Source organism: Aquila chrysaetos, chromosome 10 (genome assembly GCF_900496995.4).
Source record: "Aquila chrysaetos chrysaetos chromosome 10, bAquChr1.4, whole genome shotgun sequence".
Taxonomy (NCBI): Eukaryota; Metazoa; Chordata; class Aves; order Accipitriformes; family Accipitridae; genus Aquila; species Aquila chrysaetos.
Window position 1 is genome coordinate 43,302,026 of NC_044013.1, and position 23,317 is coordinate 43,325,342.

A 23,317-nucleotide genomic window follows, 5' to 3' on the forward strand; every position below is an offset into this window, starting at 1 on the left:
GTAAGGCGATGGCCATGCAGGGCTGCGCCCACCTCGACACCACGCACACCGCAACCTGCACCGAAACCTGGTGCCAGCACTAAAAGAGGCAAGCTACAGCTGATCACCATCATGAAAAGCAATGTTCTTCTGCTGGAAAATGATGTCTTGCTGGAAACAAAACTCTGTGCCTGGGCTAGTGCTGATTAAAAAGAAATGTGTTTTTGAACAAAACCCTACAAACACAGTACCTTGAATCTGTCAAATTTTTCTGACTGTATTGGAGAGGAGACTTGGAAGGGGCTGGCTTTCAAACAGTTTCTGATTTTGAAGTTAATTGTGCTGTTAGTTATCATTCAAATCATTAGAGAACACAGGATGGTACAAAATAGTACTATGTGCTGTACGGATATCAATATTCATTTAAAATAAAATATAAAGAAGCACTGATTTAGTTGAACAGAATGATTTTACCACAGCAAAACAAAATAATTTAAAAACATTAATAGCCCAGTAAATTGGGGGTGGGGTGGGTGGGGTGGTGGTTTTGTTCCAAACTGGAACAAAATTTCAAGGCTGCTAAACCCCCGCAAAACCAACTGTTTAAGCTGTTTGTTTAAACATTTTTTCAAAAGTTAATTGAATTCCTGGTCACGTCCTAAAATTACTATCAATCAATCCAGTCACTCCAGCATATTCATCAGCTATATGGGATACTAATCCAGGCTGTTCAAGGAAATAACTAGCTGTTAAAAATCATTTGGAAACCCCTCTACAGTCCTTATACCAATCTTCCTAATTATTAAAAATAGAGTCATAACCTGGCTGCCTCTTTCTGACATCATTAGACTTGAAGGAGCAAAAAAAAAATATCTATTCGATCAACTCAGAAGCGCTGCAGAGGGCAGTTAGAAAACAAAGCTTTATCTTCCTTTTCTTTCTCCAAACCAGCACCAAAATGCAGGGACAGACCTGGCTGTGCCCCCCAGCCCAGCATGATTCCTTGCAGCAACACCCGCACCCGCTCCTGCAGCCTTGGTGCTGGGCACCGGCCACCTCTGGGAGCCAGCATGGGCCAGAAACAGGCATGGGGGCTTTCGCACGCTCTCTTGAAAGCGAGGAGCTGCAGGGAGCGAAGGGACAGGCAGCCCTGGCAGGCAGTGTGAGCAGCGGGGTTTCCACGCCAGCCCCGAGCAGCGGCATCACCGCGGGATGCCCTCGCCTGCGGCACGGCCGACCGCAGTGCCCCAGAGCTCTGCAGGTGATGAAGCCCACAGCCAGCCCGGCTCCAGCCCAGGGGGTCTATTAAGACTTTAGAAGGGAGTAAAATGTCAGGCCACTGCTTGGGCATTTTTGATGCCTACAGAATAAAAAAAAAATCCCAGACCTGGGGTAGATGGGAATACACAGACCTCCTCAAGACGCTGCCAGACAGATGCAGGCTGAAGTCATGCACAACTGGAGAGCTTTCCTTTGGTAAAGTGAGGCACGCTTGTGAAGAATGGTTCACGCACAGTGCTCTCCTCCTGACACCTCCCTGTGAACCAGACTGCCTGCGGAGACTGGCCTTGGGTGGCAGGAAACCAAGTCTCAGCTCCCAGCTCTGCCCAATACAGGCAGAAAAGCCAAGTCTCCCCAGTTTTCACTTCTCCATCTATTAAAATTCCTGTTTCACAGCTGCTCTGCCTCCCTTCAAACCACAATCACTTCAAAGCAGGGGCTGTCCTTACAAGCTGTGTGTTCCCTGTTATCTTGGTCAGGGATGATCCTATTGCCCCAGGTTCACACCTCCAGCAGGATTCATAGGTTTTCTCTCCCAGTTCCATGTTCCAATCCCAATTCTTGGGCGACTCTATGTGACTTGCTGCACTAGATCTCCTCCCATCACACAGGTATCAGGACCCCAGTTTCTCAGCAGCTATCAGCAGTTTGTAATGCCTTGCTTTATTGATCAGAACTTGATGAACCTTAAATGGATGTTCCTGGGGTTCCGTGCCCTCCCCAAGGCTACCAGGCCTCCAAGTTCATCTCACATTGAACCCAGCAACTCACTTACCAGCCCTGAAGGTCCTTCCTCAAAGCTGTATTCCTGCCTGTCAGCCAAGTTTCCTGACTCAGATCCTTAGGATCCCCTCCGTCCCAGCCCACAGGGCAGGCAACCTCTGACAGAGACCGAGCTGATTTGGATCCACTACAGCTGTCCTCTCCCCATCTGGCAGATGCAGTTCATTATGGCTGACTAAGATAAATGCCCATATTTGTGGAAGTCTCCCAAGCACGGTACCCACGGCAGCGCCAACCAGATAAGATGCTTGTACACAATGCATTACAGCGTGTCCTGTCGGCTCTGCCAGCCCCTCGCTGGCGATTCAGAAGACTGAGCTGAAAACAATTAAAAATGTAATGGCATGGCTCTCTTACCTGGGAATTGACCCAGAAAGGAGATTAGAATAAGGGTATGGGAAAAAGCATGAGGCAGTTTACAGCTCCAGTGTTCTCCATCTGAACTCAGCGTGCAAGGAATAGGTGATGAGCCTCAGCTTTGCTCCTACCACCGTAAAGCACCAGTAAGTCGCCAAAGCCAACAGCAGAATACCACTCAGGTGCAGGGTCAGCCCTCCCCACCTCCAGTTTTTTCATTTGCTCTCACCAGTGGAAATTACTTTTCTGTCAGTAGTAGCAGCAGAGGAGTCATGCCTGGCCTCAGCCCCACAGTTCTGGTGAGTTAGTTTAAACTACACATGGGGATGGCGTCTACCCCACGTTGGGCAAATTCCAGTTTGCATTGACAACCTTCCTCCTCCTCCAACACCTCCCTGCAGGATAAATGGGAGATAGAAAGCATGGCTCTTATTTACAGGACAGGCACTTTAAGGTGCTCTGCCGTAAGTCTGATACGTGGACATTTTAGGAACTCTTTGCCCCTCTTTTCAGTGGATCAGAATGATGTAAAAAGCCTTTGTTACACACTAGAGTTCAGTCTAGTGTTCTCATGCACATGCTGGATATTTATATTGTAGGTAACAACATTCGTCCCAAACCACGTAGGATATCCACTCATCCACACAACACAATATATGAAATAAACATAGGTGCTCCCACACACACTGTCTTGATAGTTTTGGTGGTACTGGATGATGACATCAAATGTAGACTTCTATGGAATATAGCTGTCAGTCATACTGAGAAGCCAACAAATTGATGCCTGAATGCAATTAGTGACATATTTTGCATTACCAACACGATACTCTATTTTTGTGTTGCTGTTTTGACACCCATATCTTGTAGAAGAATGCCCAGTCATAAAACTAACCTTTTAATCCCTCAATAACAGCATTTTATAATGCTCTCCCAGCTACCTCCTTAGAGTAGTCAAGTGATATTACAGCATATGCTTATGTAGCATTGTATCATTGCCTGGACCCTAGAGATATACTTATGACTCCATGGATATTCAGCAGGTGACCCCAGTTAAGAAACTACTCCTTTTCTGTATTTACCCATCCCACCATATCAAGTTTGGGGCATGAAACAGGGTGAGAAAGCAGAAGAAATGGACTTGGGCCGTCCCTGCGTGAACTCAGCAAGATGACATGTCTTTCCCTCACTCCAAAGAGTTGGTCTCTGGTATTCTGGTCATTCTGCTGGGATTTCAGAAGTGTCTGTTATGTTCAGTCACCTTTTCTATGGCCTCATGTTTTAGCCTGGTTTTGTTTGGGTTTTTTTAAACCTTTAATATTGTTGCTTTGGCTTACGGACATTTATTAGTGTCTTTTTTTTTTGCCCATGTGCCTATTTTTCTCTAGCAGTTTTGTATGATGCTATTTTACTTCTCCAGAAAATATTAGCTAGATCTTATCCTCCCCCCACCCCCCTCAGTTCAGCTCTTTAATGTCTGTCCTGTCCTTTGTCACCAGACAAGGCAACAGCTTTCTTAAAAGAAAAAAAAAAAAAAAAAATCAGTAGCAAGGGCATTCAACAAAGTTTCATTTCATAACAAGATATATGAAACCCTTTGACAGAAACATGTGGGGGGGTTGGTTTTTTGTTTTGACAAACATACACACTCCCCCACTCCACACTCATGGAAGCAGCTAACCCATAGTGACCAGTCCCACTGGCCTTGCACGCTCCACCATGACTATGCTTGAAAGGAGTGACCTGACTTTGGATTCAAAGTTAGCTAATCCTGCACAATGCAGCTGTGTGGAAACAGGTGGAAAAGGGGCAAGTCATCAGCTATTTCTTTGCCATTACTTCTTTCCTTTGCCTCAATTCCCAATACAGATTTTTATGTACAAGGAACTCTAAGAAATGCCAATAAAGTAGGGAAAAACCCAAGTGCTCACTGATGGTTTGAAGCACAGTACAGATTAATTGCAGCTCTCCAGTGCTGGAAACTCTAACCTATGAATACATAATCATCATAGATAACTGCTGAACAAAACAGCTGTTCAGGCACCCCATTACATATATTTATAGTGGTGGCAATCCAGAAAAAAAGATACCGCTTTACAGAGAGAGTTAAAAAGTGATGCAATTTGCAACACACACACACACATTAAACAACCATAAAGCTCCCCCACTGCATTGGCACAGTATTGTAATATATGTTGGCATTATGTCAGGAAAAGCAGTTTCCTAGATTCAGCCACATTAATGTTCATCCTAATGAACTCTCTGGAGGAACTGTCATAAATGACAGAATATCATAAAAGAGCTTCGCTTCCAATAAAGGCCAGAGATAGCATACACTATGATTATATTCAAGGGACAAGCTCTGATCTGTGATGTTTCAAGGCAAGGCAGTGATATTTCTGGTTTATCAGTTATTCATTGGGTTAAGCTTGTTCCTTTCATCTCTGCAGTAGCATTTGAAGTAGGATTCATGGAAAAGAACTTTAAAGATGTCCTCTAAAGTTATTAGAGATAATAATTGACATAGTTCTTTTGGCTGACAATAAAGTCAATGGCTAAAATTATTCAAGCTTTTAAAATCAGATAATAAACTAAGTTTCTTTCTACTGGAAGAAATCAGCCCATTTGGTTGCAAAGATCTTCTTAATAAATTCAGCTTGATTAACTCCAGTCTAGTTATAGAAGGTTATTCAGTGTTGTGTAGTTTATTTTTGGTGGGTTTTTTGTGTTGTTGTTGTTTTTTTTTTAATTGTATAGACACTAGGGAAAAGGAAGAGCAATGGGACCACATTGTCATCTGTGGGCAGCTGGCATACCTGCTTTGAATTCAGTTAGGCTTTCTTAAACAGTTAAAACAAAGAAGATGGGAAAGGTTGTCACCCCTCTGGTTTCCTCCAGCAGCAAATTCTTGGACTGTTAAGTATTTTGTGGGACCTCATGCCGAAGGCATGCCAGAAGTAGTCTGAGGCACCCAGGTATCGCCCTGCGGCTCGGCACAGGCTGTGGGCATCTGCCCACAGCAGTGACACGCCTGGCCGAGGAGAGTGGTGTGGCCCTGCTCCGAGGGGTTTTAGGATATCCCTCTGACAAGAACCACAGCTGCTTTCCCCAGTGGGGATACAGGGCCTTTGCGGTGGCATATGGCCCTGCCAGCATAGCTAGATCTCCTGGAAGAGAAATTATAGGTAATTCAGAAAACCTGGAAATCATGCTGGATTTCAAGGAAACCACACTGGAAAGCTTCAATGCACACCAAGTCTAAGCTGGATAAAAACATCCACCAAGTCACTGCACTTTTGCATGTCCCTAATCAGCTTGATCAGGCACGTCCCAAGTGCCAGCAGTTTATCTGTGCAGGAAGTCCAAGCTGTACTTTACTGACCCATGGGTTGTGCTGAATAAGACTGAAAAAAGATACCTTGCTTTCTGAAGAGTACAATACCAAGGAATGACAAACCTCTGGGAAAACCAGCATTTCACAGCTCTGTGAGAGTGACTGCTGGACTAATTACACCCACAGAGTATGACAGCAGTCCAGACTTACCCTGACATTGAATATTTCTCTCTGTTCAGTTGCTACTTTTATGCCACTCACAGAAATTCGCTCACAAGAAAGCATTTACCCTACAAAACATGTATACCTCTCAGGAGCAGTGACCATTCCTAAGTGACTGGTCTGCAAAGCAACTCCAACCTGGTGACACAAGAATTTGCTCTCTTCCAGCATACCTTTCTTAAGTATTAGCACAGCAATTGTGCCTTAGATGCTTACAATCAAATTACAGCTCTTACTACCATCCTTTTCGCGGTAACGTCCAACAGGACTTAATTCAGCAAGCAACTAGTAAACATAACAGAAATCACCAATAGCTCACAGACTACTTCCTACTTCATTTTGGGAATGTAGGTATATGCCTTCTCACTCATAATGAATGTTATCTGAGGACAGCTGCATTTTCTGTATTGGTTGCTCCTCACGTGGATCTCTCCCCTTCTCCTGTTTTGCTTCATTCCTTTTTCAGCGCCTTCCTCCCTAATTTCTGCTCCTTTCACTATTTTCTGCCTCCTTCCCCCCTCCACCTCCACCTCCCCAGCTGATAACAAATAGGAGTGCATGGGATTTCAAGACACGCTATCACACTATGAACAACTCTGTAATTAGTCCAAACCAGTTCCATAATTTCTTTTTGAAAAGAGCGATTTTATATAAATTGCAACTGAAGTCTAGTTTCCAGAGAAACAGATATTCAAGTTTAGGATCCAAATTCCAGCCCCCATGCTGCAGCCCTCTTCTCCCTTGGTGCAGGATATAAGCCAACATAAGAGAGCACAGGAAAAAGCAGCCTGATGCAGAATAACTTCATCATTTCCATGGCCAGCAAGGGACAAGACACCAGATGTGCTGTGCTTCACACACACCAAAGCTAATAATAGTCCTCTGGAACCAGCACATACTGGGATCAATTAAATCCATCTTTGCCTCCTCTCTGACCAGCACTGTGCCAGCAGTACAGGCAGAGCAAGGTGCAGTTCCCACCTTCCTTCCTGGGCTCTACCACAGCTTTTCAGGAAAACAAACACTGCTGCATTTTTGCAGTCCCTCTCCTTGCTCTTTGTTTCTTTGCTTTCTCCTCTAGCCCCTACAAAGGGGTGGCCAATATGAACTAATATAGCCTCCTGTGAGATTAAAGCAATTTAGCAAGCAGAAGATGTCCTCATTTAATAATCTCACCATCTCCATCATCCTGACAACATGTCTTCAGCAAGCCACTGAAGTCTAAAATTTAATGGAGATAGGAAGGCCTATCACAGTCACCAGTGAGCCAGTTCCACAGCTTACCTGTTGGCTGCAATCAGGCATCAAGAAATTCCTCTGCTGCAGATCTAAAAAAATAAAAGGAAAGAAAAATCAATCACCATCATCCAGATGTGAGAAAATGCCCAGTGCTCCAGACATGCTGGGTAATTCATCACTTCCTCATAACATATATCAGTCCCTTGCTCCTAATCAAAAATAAAACCACCAAGAATTGAACATATGGAAGGCAGTCCTGCCTCTGTGGAGCACTTCCAACCCCTTCCCCCCCCAAAACCCCCTAACAGTAACTATTAGAAAGCAGCCCACCCCAGGAGTCAAGTACATTTCAGTCTTTAAAAGACTATAAACTGGGATGATGACATAGTCATTAAAGCAGGTTTTCTCCTGGGGTTAAAAGCAAGGAAGCTCTGAAGACAGCCTGGGGCTGAGTCTTTTAGGAGTCTTCAGAAGAGCTTTAAATCCTGCCAGGCAGCGCCCCCCCCCCCCCCCATGAAACAGAGCCCCTTCATCAATAAGAAGCCCATTTTCAGTTGCAGTTACCCAGATCTCTCACATAGACCTAGCCAGCTCCAGAAACCCAGGACACATAAGGAGGAAGGCTGAGGGAAAGTCACCTCCCCGCATTTTATTCACCTCCTAATCCACCGCCCTCCTGGAGTGACTCACGTAAGGCAATTACCCTGTTGACCCTGACAGTCGTAAACGGTGATGGAGCCCACCTGAGCTTTGACTTGGCCTCCAGAGGTGCCTCCCAATTTCTCTGCTACAGAAGGAGCCTAAGTCACCAGCAGGAGTAGCTGGCTGCCTTCTGGGGACTGAAGAGAGGTGGGAAGAAACCCCCTGGAAGATGTATAGGCAGTAGGACTCAGCTCCACAGGAGGATACACGTTAGATCCCAAACCACATCAGTTGCATGTGTGCTGCACTGCAGGTTAATTAAATCAACACATTGGCACCTGTAATTGAAAAGCAGAGTTGGGTGTGGCATCTCCAATTTTGAAAAGCAGGCTTTCCTTTTTTTAGGCTCCCTAAACAGCAGAAATACAAATGCAGGCAAAGAAAACATAAAACACTGCCTTGCTTTCCTCATGGTTTGTTTCTGAAAAATAAACTGATGATTCCTTTAAAAAATGGTCCTGAATCCATGTATTTCTAGCTTTTACTCACTGCTTGAACAAATGCCATGCTCCCAGAATACCCTCCCATCTGCTAAATGCCTGCAGAAATTTTGGTTTGCTCTTCATTTACCATCTTAATGAATTGCCCTGAAGCTTACCTTTCACTTCTCACCTTTTACTTGTTTATCAACTCTTTCTTGCCACATTTGCTAATTATTGCAGACATTTTTGTTTAAGGAAGATTTGCTCCTTTCCTGCCAATCTTCTCTTTCTACTTGACCCTGCAGTAAAGTTGCTTATCAAAGTAAACACAATCTGCCTGGTTTGCATATGTAGGAACAAAGACAGTAAGTGGGAAACAAATGGGCAATGTTACAGTACATGGTGTTTCTGCTCTGCAAGTTCTCCACCTCTACCTCACTAGAAGGAGCGGGCATTTAGAGGAGAACAAAAAGTATAGCCCATCCTTCATCAGCTGCCCCATGTCGCACATAAGTAATGATTCATACGGGGGACACCATTATGTAAAGAAGCAGAGGTGGAATATGAGCACTGTTTATGTAAAGCAGCAGATGGTGGAATTACATAATCTGAAATGTTATATATGTGTATATATATCTCAGTTTCACTGAGACTATAGAAAATTACATCTCAGGGACAATGCCTATTGCTAGTTTTGGTGTGGGTCTACGAACTGTTTGGTAAGTTGAACATATTTTTGGCTGCTATGTCTCAAGAACAAAAAATTTAGGTGCAGATTTCTGTCTCAAACCTTATCCCAGCAGAAACAAAAAGGAAATAATATATGCTAAAACTCATCAGAGAGAAACTAAAGAAATTATCATCACTTTGTTTCATAAAGTGTTTGTGAGATTAGTATTCTGCAGCCACAGCTATAACCATAACGCTCCACAGGGATTTTCCCAGGAAGGATACTTTAGGCCAGCGTCACCCAGGTCCGGAGGCGGCAGAGGAGCCTTTGCTGCAGCAGAATGCGCTACATTTCCTGCACTTGCACCAGGCGTATGCCGAAGCTTTGCTCTCCTGCTGTCACGTCCCGTCCCGTCGCCTTTCCAAGGGTTCATGTCCGCGTGAGCTAACCGGTGCTGTAACCTGCTGGCCCGGCGGGAGACGGCATCGGCTGGCAGCAAATGTGGCAGCACTCGGGAGCCGTGGTTAATTCCCCACCGCTGGAGGAGATGGCAGAATTACAGCAGAAAGAGGCCCCAGAGTACCTCAAGGTAATTCTTTTCAGCAGCTCCCGTGCTCTTAAAAGGTCTCCGTAGTGCTAGAGCTACAAAGCATGCGAGAGCAAAACTTCCCAGCACTGACTTTGCTATTGTAATAAAAGTCTGTAACACGCTTGGTTAAGTCTAAATGCCACTCAAAGGAATTAATGTGAAGAAACGCTTTGTCCGACCTTCCTTTTGGAGCACTTCAGGCTTTCAAAGCAGCACAGAAAGAGTACAGTCGTTCCTGCCCCTCCTCTAAGAGGAGGAACTAAGAGGAGAAATTCTGCCTGGCCTGGATGCAAACAGTTATTCACAACATATAAATAAAACTTGCTCAGGAAGTGATCTTGAAGGCACTTAGGATAATCCTAGTTATAAGTACCAAACTGGGTGCTGAATGTGTGCCAGACTGGGCTTTAAAATAGCATTTAATTTGTAAGTGTATAGCATGTTTTGATGAGTAACTGTCTGGGGTCAGATGTAAGCAGTCACTGCCGAGTTCAGCTCCCATGAAAGCAGCAATATAAATAGCCAAATCTGTAAAAGAACATGAAATACCAGGTATGTGCTGCATGCTGAAATCCCTTGAAAATCTGGCCAAATCTGATGGATGCTGACGATGCTCTGAAAACCTAGTATGGAAAAGCACTGCTGGAAACCCGCTACTTGGGTAAGTACCCAAGACCTGTCGGTTATTGCCCCTGACCGAGATACACGTTGTTTGAAACCTGCTGCTGCACATCCTTAGCTGTACTGCGCTGGTGCCAGCAGGCTGAGGCACCACAGGAGACCCCAAGCTCTGCAGGAGGGCTCCGCCGGGCACCGCTGTGGACACTGCTGTGGGCGTCCTTTGTCACACTCTGCCAGCACAAAGGAGCGATAAAAGACTGTGCGGATCCCAGGTGTCTGTGCTGGAATGACGGTGGTACACAGGGCACCCAGCTGGAGGTAACTGCCTTCACCTCTACAGGAGAAAGAAAAATTCTGACCCACATTTTCAGGAAAAACGGCATACTTCAATGCCAGTGTTTGACCTGTCCCCCAAAACAGAGCAAGCTGAGTATATCCACCAAAGTCATACGCATTATAAAGCTTGTAATAGCTGAAGATTTGCTGAAAAGCTGGACCACGTTACTCAAAAGCCACAGTCCCAGGAGCTCCCTGGCCCTCAGTAGCAAGAGCCGCAAGCCTGCTGAAACCTGTTTCTTTCACATCATCCTAAGATTCATTTGCGCAAAAATACCAGTGAGGTGTGACGCAGAGCTGGCCGCTCCCCGTCCCCAGGAGGGCATCACCCTGGGCTAACCGCGCCGTCCGGAGACTCCTCGCTCCTGCTCAGACGCTGCCGCGCAAGCACCTTGCTGACTCTGCGCTCAGTCCACCCATCCGCGACCGCGGTCACGCCGTTATCCTACTAATTAGCTCTTTGTGTTACTAGTAACCCGGCACCTTTGCAACGGGCTGTGTCCCCACGACACCAGGCGCGGTGCAGGTGCGCGGCACCGTCCCCCTGCGCAGCGTGGCTCCGGGGAGGAGAAAGCCCCGACTGCAGAAGAGTGGATCAGCGTCTTTCTTCACATTGCCAATGCCACCAGAAACGGGATTCCCGCTTGCTCTCTGTTTCAGCACAGGAACCATTCCTACCACGTATCTTTTGATCATAACTAGTCATTTTGAAAGAGGAGAATACGGACATCATCTCTGGAAGCTGGTATTATGCTTGAAAATGGCTGTTGGCCTTTATAAGCAGAAAGAAACAAGAGCAGGCTTTGAGTGCACATTAATCTGAAATGTAATTTTCATCCTCTGCCTAGGACTCACGTGGGATTTATGCTATTAAATATTAAATACCAAGACCTTTATGCAATGAAGCAGCTTGACTGAATAAAATTGTATCAAACAATGAAATCACAAGCTTTGCAGATATTAACCATATAATAGGTTCCAGTAAATATTGCAATATGAGGACCCAGAGGAGAAGTGTCTTTCAGTCAGGGACTCACCTGGAGAACTCCTGGCGCAGGGACGAGCAGGTAACTGCACGCCCAGCGTGCGCTGACGTCTACCGCTCGTTCTTACAGCTACACTGCGCTGACATCTACCGCTCTTTAGGCAGGCAAGCCCTTCACATAAAATAAGGTGTTTCTGAAGTTCAGTTCATTTTCCAATTTGTGTAAAGTCCAACAGCAAATTACAATTTCTTTTTTTTCTTTTTTTTTCTTACATTGCACTCCAGGGAATTATTTTGAATATTCTGCGTGAGAATGGTGATTACTTTGTCAAGACTGGCTGTCGGAGTGACATGGTGCTGATTTCATTCCATGTCTGGATGGGAATACAAGCACTTCTTGAGTGATTACCAAAACTGACTTCTAATTAACACTGGTGCCACTAAACCTCAATTCTCCAGGGCTTGCAAATAAACAAGCACAATAGAGCCCCAATAGGGACAAGATAAATGTGCTATACTAAATAAAAATTCACAAATTTTATTATGTTTATAATCTTTGGGAGGGAAGAGGAAATGCTTTCCAAGGCTCAGTGGCTTGACTTCAAGGAATTCAGTTTTCCTTCTCCTTGGTCTTAGTCCTGGCCCTCAGCTTCTCCAAACCTAAGCGTTTCCAAATTCAGATTGCAGAGGACTATACAGCAGAACACCACCAAATTAAAAAAAGCAGGGGAGGGGGGCAGATGACCTCACTTTTATCCATTTATGATGCCATTCTAAAGTTGATTTTGCCATGTTCAAGAATAATTTAAATAACAGATGTAAATGCTAATTTTGATACATTTAAAATATTTTATATGCTTTTTGAAGGAAACAATTTTCTTATGTAATTTCTATTTCAGTAAAAACTTCCAGTTTTGATAAACGTCAAAAACTGCTTTTGAAAGCACTCTGTTAGGAAAATTATTATTACTATTATTATTTTACATAAAGAAGACCTTAAGCGTAAGCAACTTAAATTCGACTGCACTCCAGCACCATAGATGGAAAGATGTTACTTTGATGAAAGGCCTTGACAGTTACAAGCATTTTGGCTGCTGCGCCATAAAATTAATAGTATTGACATTTCATTTCATGCAAAGCAGCATTCAATCACTTCTGCCAGTCATGTGTCAGCTTGCCTTCAATGTGATGCCAGCACCACTTCTGTAAGTGCTTAGCTCCCTTCCAGGAAATTCACCCAGCTCCACTTCCATGTCTGATGTAGAGGAGTATTTGGTTATTTCCTATGCGAGACTACTAATTTCTTTCTGGTGTTGTGACAGCAGCACCAGCACTCTGGGATGCCTTGCTCTCCTGCTGTAAAGCCCCTTCCCCTGTTGTCTGGCCTTTCTGGAACTGTCACAACATCCAACTTCCCGTACTTTCAGCTGGCAAGGAAACAGGAAAAGACCGCTCTGGAGTGCGGCATGGGAATTGCCTTTTTCAAAACAATCTCAGATAACTAGGTAGTGAAAATAATCTTTCTGACATTAGTTCATGCTCTCCAGTTGATGGGAAGGACAGAGCTGATAAAAATAAGATTCTTCAATCTTAAATGTTCATTCTTAATACTATGATACACTTTTTCACTTGAAGTTTCCCAAATTTAATGAATATTCAGTAATGTGTTTCACCCTTAGCTCCTCTCAGGATTTAAAACAATGGAATATAATGGTTTATCCTACTTCACAGCCTGACTGATACCCAAACGTAATACCAGTTAACTCACCTCTACAGCTGTGGAAGATCCAGGGACTAGTAATGCTGATGAAAATAACTTCACTGATTTCAATGGACCGAATCTGATCTATTAGCCTTGATTTCAGAAAACCTGCTTGAATGTAGTCTGGAATACGGTTCAGCATAAGCACAGATTAAGTACCTACTCAACACAAGGCACTTCTCATTACATCTGAAGTTCATGTGTTTAAATATTTTCCTAACCCAAAATGTTCAAGTCTCCTGTTACAAGAGTGCTATTTATCAGCAAGTTTCCAAAGCACAAGCTGGGAGCAGGTAAAAGCACCTTGCTATTAGAGCAGAAGGGGCCAGTCCCATTTTCGACCAATTCACTGGGGTTTTCTTAGTGGAGAGAGGAGAGAGGTTTGGGAAAGCTGTTTTGTGAATACACTCATCTTACAAAAATAGAACAAGAAGAAAAAAAACTCTTTCCCAAGTTCTCGAAATGGACTCAATGTTCAGAGAAAAGTTTTTAGAACGGAAGACTAATGTGATGAAAAGTAATTGGAAACCTGTTAGAAGTACTTTAAAAAGATTGTCTTTGGGGAAAACATCCATTTAAGATGAAATAAAGAAGCATAAGAGCTTGGAGGCTAAGTAACCTTCCATAAAGCGCACAGCTTGCTTCTGAAGCCCAGGTAGCGAGCCGTTCAGGCTGAGCACCCTGCACTTCTCTGGCCGTGCCTGTGCAGCAGAGCAGCGCTCCTCTCCTCCAGCGCCAGCTTGGCCATGTCCTCACATGGCCAAAATACTCCGTCCATCCCAGCTATGGTGAAAAAATCCCACAGAGAAGCCCAGGCAGCAGGAAAACAGGTAACATGTAACGATGTAAACACAGACATTTGTATAATTTCTGTTAGAACGAGTGACTGAAGGAATTTCTGTGGTACCATTTGCGGTTCCAAGTTTAACCTATGCCACAAGAATGAGATATCAAAACATTAATATTTCCCACGTGCTGTGGAAGAACGCTGTGTACCTTTGAAATTAGCTGTCTCCACCACTTCTGTTGCATCTGCTTATAGCCCAGCAACCTGCAAAAGAGACAGCTAGCCAAAGTAGCAATAAAAATAATTTACAAGGTCAAAGGAGTGCATCGTGCTTTCGGCATTAAAAGTCTCAGCTTTGCTCTAAGCTGCGTTGATAATCGGCACCAGAGACAGCAGGGAGTGCTTTACATCAGGGTGTTACGCTGCTCTGTGTCCATATGGCTCAGCGATATTTTGCTCGTTTTTATTTCACGGTTGGAGAGATTGGAGTTTTCCTTGAAGAGCTGGCAGGCAGAGCAGACAAAATTCCCACAGGATTTTCCTGTTCTGGCAGCTCACTGCAAGGAGAAGTGTCCCTCAAGGGCTCTCATGGATAAGAGCACTCTGGAGCAGCAGTGACGTGCCAGGACACAGAGCTATCGTCCAGGAGTTTGAGGACAACTCCTCGAAGAAGTGCTGGAGCAGCGGGAAGGGAATCTTGCCGGAAAGCCAGCCCTGGGAATCAGAGCTGAGCAAAACGTCACCTGCAGGCTCAGCCGTCAAGTTCGGCTGTGCCCCTCCCTGCAGAACAGCACCCAAGCCAGCGCCGACAGCGAGAAGGGACGATCCTGTGCCTCAAACAGAAGGGAAGGTCCCTTCGAATGCCAGGAGGGAAGTGCCATCAGGCCTCTGGCAAAGGTGACTATAACACACATCGTTTCCCAGATTAGATTATTTATTATCGGCTCCCTCCGGTTACTTTATGATCACAATTTCTAAAACTGGGTTTAAAAAAAAAAAAAGTTAAAAAAAGGCAAAAAAGCAGGCTGAGAGATTTTGAAAGCCTGGGATTCCCCTGGGCGCTGAGCCACCCTTAGAGCATGACCCAGATCACAGGCATCAAGCCCTTGAAAAGCCATTCCTTACAGCCTGATCCACAGCACAGCAGCATCAACCGAAAGGCTCCCACTGGTAACGGCTGGCGACGCGATGCATGTATGACTTGGAAAGGGAAGTATTAATATCCTCAACTGAGCTGTAAGGAGACACTCTGCTTAGGCTTAGGGGACCCCAAGGCACAACGACGATGGGGAAAAGCACAAGTCCCCCGCAACTGTTGTATTCTGTTCAAATGTATAATTATGCCCTTCTTCAGCAACTGTGTTTAATAGTCACTGTTTGAGGAGGAAGGGGGTTATTTTACAAGTGTTTTTAAGAGAAGTTAAAAGTGAAAAACATTTGATTGCTTAGTACAAATGACTTCTGCGTCCTTCTATCCCCATGTTTCACTGTCTGCAGTTTCTAAAATGAAACTTTAAAGCAATTGTCTGAAATGAATAATAAAACAACATTTTAAAGGCAATAAAATAGCTTGAAACAGATTAGAATGAAATTCAGAATTCATATATATTTACAAAGGAGCACTTGGAGGAGACTAATCCAGGCAGGCTCAATTAGTGAGAAGGCAGGAGAGCCGGGTTTGTGGCAGTCCTGAGAGCAGGTCCCTGTGCAGAGCCACAGACGGGGTCCCCAGGAAAGCAGCGGCCCCATGGGCACCTCGTCCCGCCGCCCAGGAGGATCCCGCTGTGGAGCCTCGCCAGCTTGGGCGAGATCCCCTTCCCCGAGGGGGGACGCAAGGGGTAAAAGAGGTAGCACCCTCCTCCCCTCCCATGCCAGCTCATTTTGCAGTAATTTCATTCAGGGTTTTTATGGCTGAAATGACTTGTTCTTTCAATTGAGTTGCATAAGGCCTTTGCTTTTTAATACAACCGTGAACAAATACCTAAAACTTTGGTGACACCGCATTACACGGATACCTCTGTTAGAGAAAACTATGAGATCAAAGCAATTTCCTCCTTGGTGGACGGATAGTGTTAGCTGTCTTTCATGCAAGTCACTTATGCCAATCACCATTTTGGTCTTGCTTTAATATGATTAGTGAGCAGAGGCAGCAATGACTGAGCAATTCCACAAGTAGCTGCAGCAAAGCGGCTGCAGGTTAAATGGTGCACACAGAGACTTTGCATTTCGTGCGGTCATTGTATGTGAGGAGAATTGTTTGCTACACCTTGCAAAGGATTGAACATGTTTTCCCCTCGTCTATATTCCCTACAGAGACTTTAAAAATTGCCAGCAGGCTGGAAGGTGGCAGGTGCCATGGGAGGTGATTTCACGAGGCCACAGGACTGGGACCGGAGAGCTGGGACAACCCCACTGCGGGACATGACATAACCACCCGCTTCTCAGCAGCTCTGGTTTGCTGTACAGACAAATGCCGGGTTGCCTTAGACAGCCCACCAGACCCCGCAGTGCCACGGTCCATCCACCAGCGATCGTGCCATCAGGGGAGGTGGGGCTGACAGACAGACAGACAGACAAACCGCTCTGGGCCAGGACGTGCCTGCACCTCCCCAGAGTGTAACCCCAGGAGTGATCGCTGCACCCGGTCCAGCCCAGGGGTGAAACATGGGAGTCCTCATCCAGATCATCACCTCTGCAAATGACGAACCAAAGTCCCGTTCTGCTGACGTTTACAAGGGTCTCGGGAGACAAGAACAAGTACTGAAATCACAGCATCTTTTCCCTCAAAACTACAGCTGGGCCCCAGACTTGCTACTTTTCCCTCCAGTTCCCCTATTTCTGATACCTCTGCACACACATCCTTCACACAGTGGTTATACAGAAAAATAATTTTTTTGAGTTGTTTGCCTTGTCCTCAGTGAAAGGGAGTTGTTGGGCAGACAAAGGGGCTTGGAAAGCTCTGGAAGACCTTATGTCTCCAAAGACACGTGCATGTGTTGGTGAGGTTCAGCTTGACACTCGCCTCTCCTCCTGGGGCTGCCCCAGAGGGAGGGAATGACATGTTCGGAACATGCACGGCCTCCTGGTGCAGAAGTCACTGGGTGACCATCGCCATCACTCTGCCTTGGCATCTTGTTCTAATAATACTTCCAAAAGCGCACAAACCTCTTGGTTTTAAGAGAAGCCAGCAAAGCAAGTGTGGCCTGGGAAGCATTAGGATACATAGAAAAGACGTACAAGTAAATATCACCACATAAATAATGACAGCCTGATGCTATGGCTACTATTTTTCTACCGATATTTTGATGTTTTCACTTACAGTCATTATAAATGACTTATTCCTGTCCCTAAACACCAATCAGAGCTACCATTAGTGATATTCTGACCACAGGCAGGTGCAGTAAAATTGATCAAAATGTTGACACTTAAAGATACAAGCAAATGAACATGATAAACTGCCAAGAACTATGAGCAAGAAACACAATGTTCTTTCTTTGTAAAATAGCACCTGGCAGGGATGGTTATTCTGACTTTGTTTTTGTGTAGACAATAGCTTTTCAAATTACCCAGGAAAACCATTTGGCCTCTCACAGCAGAATGGGTCAGCAAAATGGCACTTGTGCCCTTGAAAACAAGGTGTCCCTGCGCTGCAGCCTGCTCGGGGCTGGGCTCTCCTGCAGGGAGACACAGTGGGCTGTATCGTCAGTTGTCCCACCCTCGTACAAACTGGAAATGAATAAATGCATGTGCAACTCCTAGTAAAAACCTCTACACATTTCCCTCCTGCCCATTTATATTTCAGTTTTAATTGAACTGAGTAGTATATGTCAACAAGATTGTTGTATTGCCTGGTTTGTATGAAAGAGCTGATAGGTATTTCCAAGTTAATTTCCCAATCATTAACTCAGAGTTTGTAAAATAACCATTCCCTTCCTGTGCTTTTTTCCTTATAGCAGCCGTGGGTTCCTCAGACCCCTGTCCAGCTGTAGGCACTCCTTCCCAATGCTCCTACTCCCTGGATGAGGTCAAGCAACCAGACAAGGCACTGCCTTAATGGAGACAGCAGCCAGGGGCAGATGCCTCAGAGGTTGGTGTAACCACCACCCCCCAGTCACAGCCTGGTCGGACTGGGACGCGTGCAGAAGCCGTGTCCCCTCTTCTCCATCAGGAACACCTGAAGGACTGTTAGCAACAGTTGCTACCCGCCTTCACCTTAGTGGAGGATAATTAGTTTTCCTTCCCTTCTAGCTTTTGTATTACAACATCCACTCCAGCCAAATAAAATACTTATGGTATTTTAAGCTTCTGCTACTTTAAAAAAAAACATTGGGTCCTGAAGCCAGTGAAGGCTGTTTCCCAAATACAGAAGACAAGAGAGATGCACTGCGTTAAAATGAGCAGGATTTCAGAATGTGTGTCTTTACCTTGGTAATGCTGAAAACCCCACGGCTCAGTCTCACTTGCAAGCTTTCCAAAGCCCCAACACCACCAGAGGGGAGCAAGCGGACATGGGATGGGGCTGACCACCCGAGAGCGTCGGCTGCAACAGGGACACAGCCCCGGGCCTCGGGAGCACTGCCGTGGCCAGCACCGACGGCGGGGACACCAGGGACACCTCCCCTCCCACCCCACCTCACCTGCCTTTTCTGCTGAGACACCAAAGTTTGTGGGGAAGCGGCTTGGCTTACCTTGATTGAGAGCATGATGCCCGGGATCGCAGAGGCAATGGTCTTCCGGTCCTTTCTTTGTTTTATAGAAAGCTTCCACTCCTCAAGGCAGCCTTAGGTTTGCAACACGTTGCACTGAAGATAATGAGGAAGATGTTGTTGCTGAGTAACATTTTTCTTGGCAAACCGGTGTGGCAAATTCCCTGGAAAAGTGAAAAATTCTAATGGGCAGTGCGAAATAATGGATTGCACCAAGAGAAGTAGTTTGACAGCAACTGCTTGATTTGAATTCAAAGAGAGAAAAAAAAATGGCTGGGCCTAAACAAGACTGTTGACCATGAAGTAGACTTTGCTGTAACTGAAGTGAAAAGGCTAATTCATCAAGCTATAATGAGAATCTCATTGTCATTCATCTTTTATGTGAACATTTGCAGGCAAGAGTCTGGATGTCAGGGGAAAGCCCTGTAATTAATTTATCTCTGTTGTGTAAAAGGTAACAGATCTGAACGATGGGTTCTGTCCCAGCACAGCTGCCTCAGATAAAAATCAAACAGATTATTTAGGTCTCATTTCTACTTTCCTTCAAAGGAAAAATAAATAGCTACAGAAAAATCAGAACGATGAAAAATACATAGTTTGGAAGAAGGAAAGAAGCAGAAGCCTACCTCCAAGAAATCACATCAGCAAGAACGACTGAAACCCTCAGGGGAGAGGGGGGAAAAAAAAAAAGTATAATTTATTTGCAACGGGAGAATTTTATCATTTAGCCTAAGGTATCAAGTTAGGATTAAGACCGAATAACAGAAGCAGTGATCAAAGTAATTTGCCATGGATAATTTGCCCTCAACATATTCAGAAGACAATGTCAAGGCTTCCTACAAAGTCCTGGCTTACTCTCTGCTCCGATTGCTTTAATCAAGGTCCTTTATTTTTTCGAACGCACAAGAGGCACTGGAGGACCTGACACCCATTGAAATTTCAGCAAAATTTGTGTGCTTAAGAGCGATTTCTGCCTTTTGACCTAGCTCCCTCCTACGGCTCCAGCGGCTTTGGTTTGCAGCGCGAAGGTAAGGGCTCGTGCCGAAACCACTTGTGCAGCGCTCACAGCACTGCCACGCTCTCTGTGCTCACAAGGGTGAGAGACCCGCGGTGTGCCCCAGAGTTCAGGGAGCCCTCCAGACCTCTCATTGCTGAGAGCAGACGCCCGGTTTTTGAGGAGGCACGCCTGTGTGCATCCCAAGGTAGAGAGCTGAGGGGCTGAAGGAGTCCACTGCACGTACCGAGCGCTCAGGTGAGAGGGACCTCAGTACCAGCACCCACTGCAGCACGCAGCGCCTTCTGCCAGCCACCGGTCCCACACAATTACCCGGCTGCAGGCTGTGGGTTGGGTGGGTTTTATGGTTGGTTTTGGGTTCGAGGTTTGTGGTTTTTTGTTTGGTGTTTTTTGGGAGTATTTGGCAGTATTTCGGGCTGCTGTGGGATCAAAACCATGCAGACACCTTTACAAAATGTGGTGGAGTGTAGAACTACATTATATAGTTACAATTAAAATTATTTCCTGTGGCAGACAAACTAGATGGGTCAGTTTTAAGTGTGGATGCCACACTGAGGAATGCAATACTGATACAGATGCCCAGGCAATGGTGTTCTCCTGTAAGAAAAAGATTAACAAAGTTACAGTTAACAAAGACTGTATGGTGGGCTCCATATATCCTACATCAGTGAAATGGAAGAGCCTTTTGGAGAACTGTTGTTAAGAAATGTCAACAACGATCTCAGAAAAGCCAGAAGATGCAGAAGGAAGAAAAAAGCCTACTTTCTGGTAAAGGTTGGTGAAGTCTCTGTTGTGTTGTTTTTGTACGGGCCTCCTCAACTCCTACAGACACTCAAGGTCTGATTTGCGATAGCTCTGCCAGTGCTGGGGAGGAAGAAACCCCTCACCCGTGCAGATCAGTGCAGACTGGAAGACAGGGTTAACAGAGACTTGCCTTTCTCACTGTCCAAGCATAAATTTACCATCTCCCCCGACTGTCAGCTCAGTTTTTGAAGGCAACAGCTCGTTTAGCTCCACTAAGCACCATGTTCAAAACTTTCACTTGCTGTAGCACTCCCTCCTCTCATGCATTTCTGATTAATTTCTCCTTTCACCTTTGAAAAAGCAGAACAAGGGTAGCTGGGTATCTAACTCCAAGCTCCTTTGAAACCCCAGACTAACGGTTTATCTAGCAAGAATTTTGTCCATACGCTAAGAAAAACTCAGCAATACAAAGCACAGTGCCGCTTCCCCACTGCAAAGCCGAGAAGGCAGCCAGTTTCCCTTCCTAGTGGTGTGCAAGCTCTGCAAGGGCAGATGGCTCCGCTGAAATCCTGGCGCTGGGGCTGCACCGCTCCAGCACCCGGTCACATGCATTTTCTGAAGCGGCAGAGTCTAAAATGTCAAGTTTTCCTGAGTTGCAAATTACTTCAACTCGGAGCGTGGAGGTGACTTTGCTGAGGGCTCTGTCTCTGCATGCCCAGCGTGGTTCAGCAGTGTGCAATACAGCTGGGGCAGTATCCTGAACAGGAGTGGAGGTGACTGGAGCATATTGGTGCTGTTACATCTGTGCAAACAGAGACTTCTCAACCTGCTGTTTAGCTACACTTAGCAGCACAAAGCAGAAGTCAAATGTACCCATTATTGTTATTATTTATCAGGCACCATTTCATCATGTTTATTCACCAAGGCTTTACTTGAAGATAAAGCAGCCCTAGCAAACGAGACCCTGAAGACCCAGTTCTCAGCAGGGCTCGAGAGCTGCACAGCACGTGGGGGCATGCCTGCGCTGCAGGCAGACGTTTTCTCTAGAAGCGGGGCTGGGAATCCCAAGGGTTTACGTGTCGCCCCATCCCACAGGGCAACACAAGGCTGTTTCTTAAAGCAGTGCACTGTGGCTTAAGGAAACTCATCACCGCTTACCTGGGGCTCACCACAGACCGAGTACTGCAGCTCACTTTATCATCATTTATCATTGCAAGACAAACGCAGCAATCGGAGGATTAACAACAATCACATTAAGCTCAGTGAGTTAAACTGCTCACCCGGCAGGACGGTAAGCTTTTTATTTCAGATAACACCAGATACTCTCCTGCAAGTGGAGGTATGATATGTTCAGCACTGGTGATGAAGCAGGAGTGGCGGGCTGGTGTCTGCAGAGTTACTCCTCTTTTACACGGAGAAGGATCCATCCATCTGCCTAAACAACTGTGCAACACACAGATTCTTCAACACCCCTCCAGGCCTAGTGAGTCCATTCTTCCCCCAGCTATTGAGCAGGACGTGCATGCTACAGCAACCCTGTTCTGTATTCCAGCCCTGCGTAAGCCGAATTTGCCTCAAGGGTATCATCTTGCTGCAGCTGAAGTCAACAGAAAATTTTTCATTGACTTCAGTGCTCCTGGACTATGCCTTGAAAGAAAACTGTCCAAATAAAGTGAAACAAAAACAAACAAACAAAAATAAAAGGATACTTCCTAGAGTAAGTGGATTTAATGCCTCTTCCTGCTTTAATTTGAAATTCAGAATTTTAAGACATTAAAATGAATTTTTTTTTTACATCAAATAAATTTCTGCAAGCTTTTGTCACTTCTTTAGACCGGATCTTATAAACAGGATTAGGATTTGCAATTAAGTACTGGCACTCAGCCGAGATCAGGTACCACGGCAACTAACCACCTGAGGGTGACAGTGGACTCGGAGTGACTACTCAAGACTTCATGCCTGCGTTATAAAACACCTACCGCCTGTTTAAGGAAAAATACAGATTAGACCTAGTAAATGAGACCTGTAATCTCCAGTTGTGGCAGAGCCATGGAGACACTAAATCAGAGCAGAACAGGGTAACCTCTGGGGAGCTAAGAGGTAATTAAGCAGAGCGTACGACGATTGCTTGGAGAGAGAACATCCCCGAGAACAGTCTATGGGAAAAAGGCCTCTGGGTTCTCACTCGATCGTAGGTTTGCACATACTGTGGAACCTCCTTTCTGATTTAGGAAACAATACAGAGCACCTCTGCCAACATCCGTGCTGTGACCGCATGGTGTGAACAGGCTAGCAACACTCAGAAAAAAATCACGTGAGACCTGCTGATGATTAGCACAAAACAATCCGCTTTAAACTGATAGCTGCCCATAAAGCTAATCAACTACATGATGGTACAAGAGACAGAAGAGTTCAATGTGATTTCATTTGTTTGCAGTGGCAATAAATCTGAGTGAAAATTGCCAAGCACCTGCTGATTTCCACATCCAGGCAGGGTCAAGGTTCCCAAGAAATGACTAAATGATGACCATTTAATAGTAATTCTCCAGGAGCACCAGAAGATTCAGAAGAGTGACAGAGACTTGCCTGAACTGCCTTTCATACAACTAAATGCCACAGAGACAGTTCTTGCCCTTAGGCAACTTTGGATGCAGGAATGTACTTGTACGGGGTCTGGGTCCAGCTCAACATGTGTATTTCGTGGCGAGCATGGGAAGGTAGCCCTGCTGTTAGAAGGCTTCCCATTCTGCAGTACCAAAACTCAGGTGGATAAACAAGCAAGTGAG

At 45.4% G+C, this 23,317-nt stretch overlaps 2 long non-coding RNA genes across 3 annotated transcripts in view; both read right to left on the reverse strand.

Annotated features, from left to right (window-relative positions):
• Window positions 1-9,850, reverse strand: part of LOC115347049 — a 101,107-nt gene extending 91,257 nt beyond the window's left edge. Inside the window, exons 1-3 of one of the 2 annotated variants that reach the window (XR_005933387.1) lie at window positions 8,493-9,850; window positions 7,936-8,172; window positions 7,238-7,281 (exon numbers count right to left, since the gene is read on the reverse strand). This is a non-coding gene — a long non-coding RNA (uncharacterized LOC115347049). Of the gene's footprint in view, window positions 1-7,237; window positions 7,282-7,935 lie in introns of both variants that reach the window. The other variant, XR_005933388.1, reaches the window with a different exon arrangement.
• A 3,436-nt stretch (window positions 9,851-13,286) lies between these two features.
• The window catches only part of LOC121233594, a 46,913-nt gene continuing 36,882 nt past the window's right edge, over window positions 13,287-23,317 (reverse strand). The window contains exons 2-3 of the long non-coding RNA XR_005933389.1: window positions 18,755-18,936; window positions 13,287-13,402 (exon numbers count right to left, since the gene is read on the reverse strand). This is a non-coding gene — a long non-coding RNA (uncharacterized LOC121233594). The remainder of the gene's footprint in view (window positions 13,403-18,754; window positions 18,937-23,317) is intronic.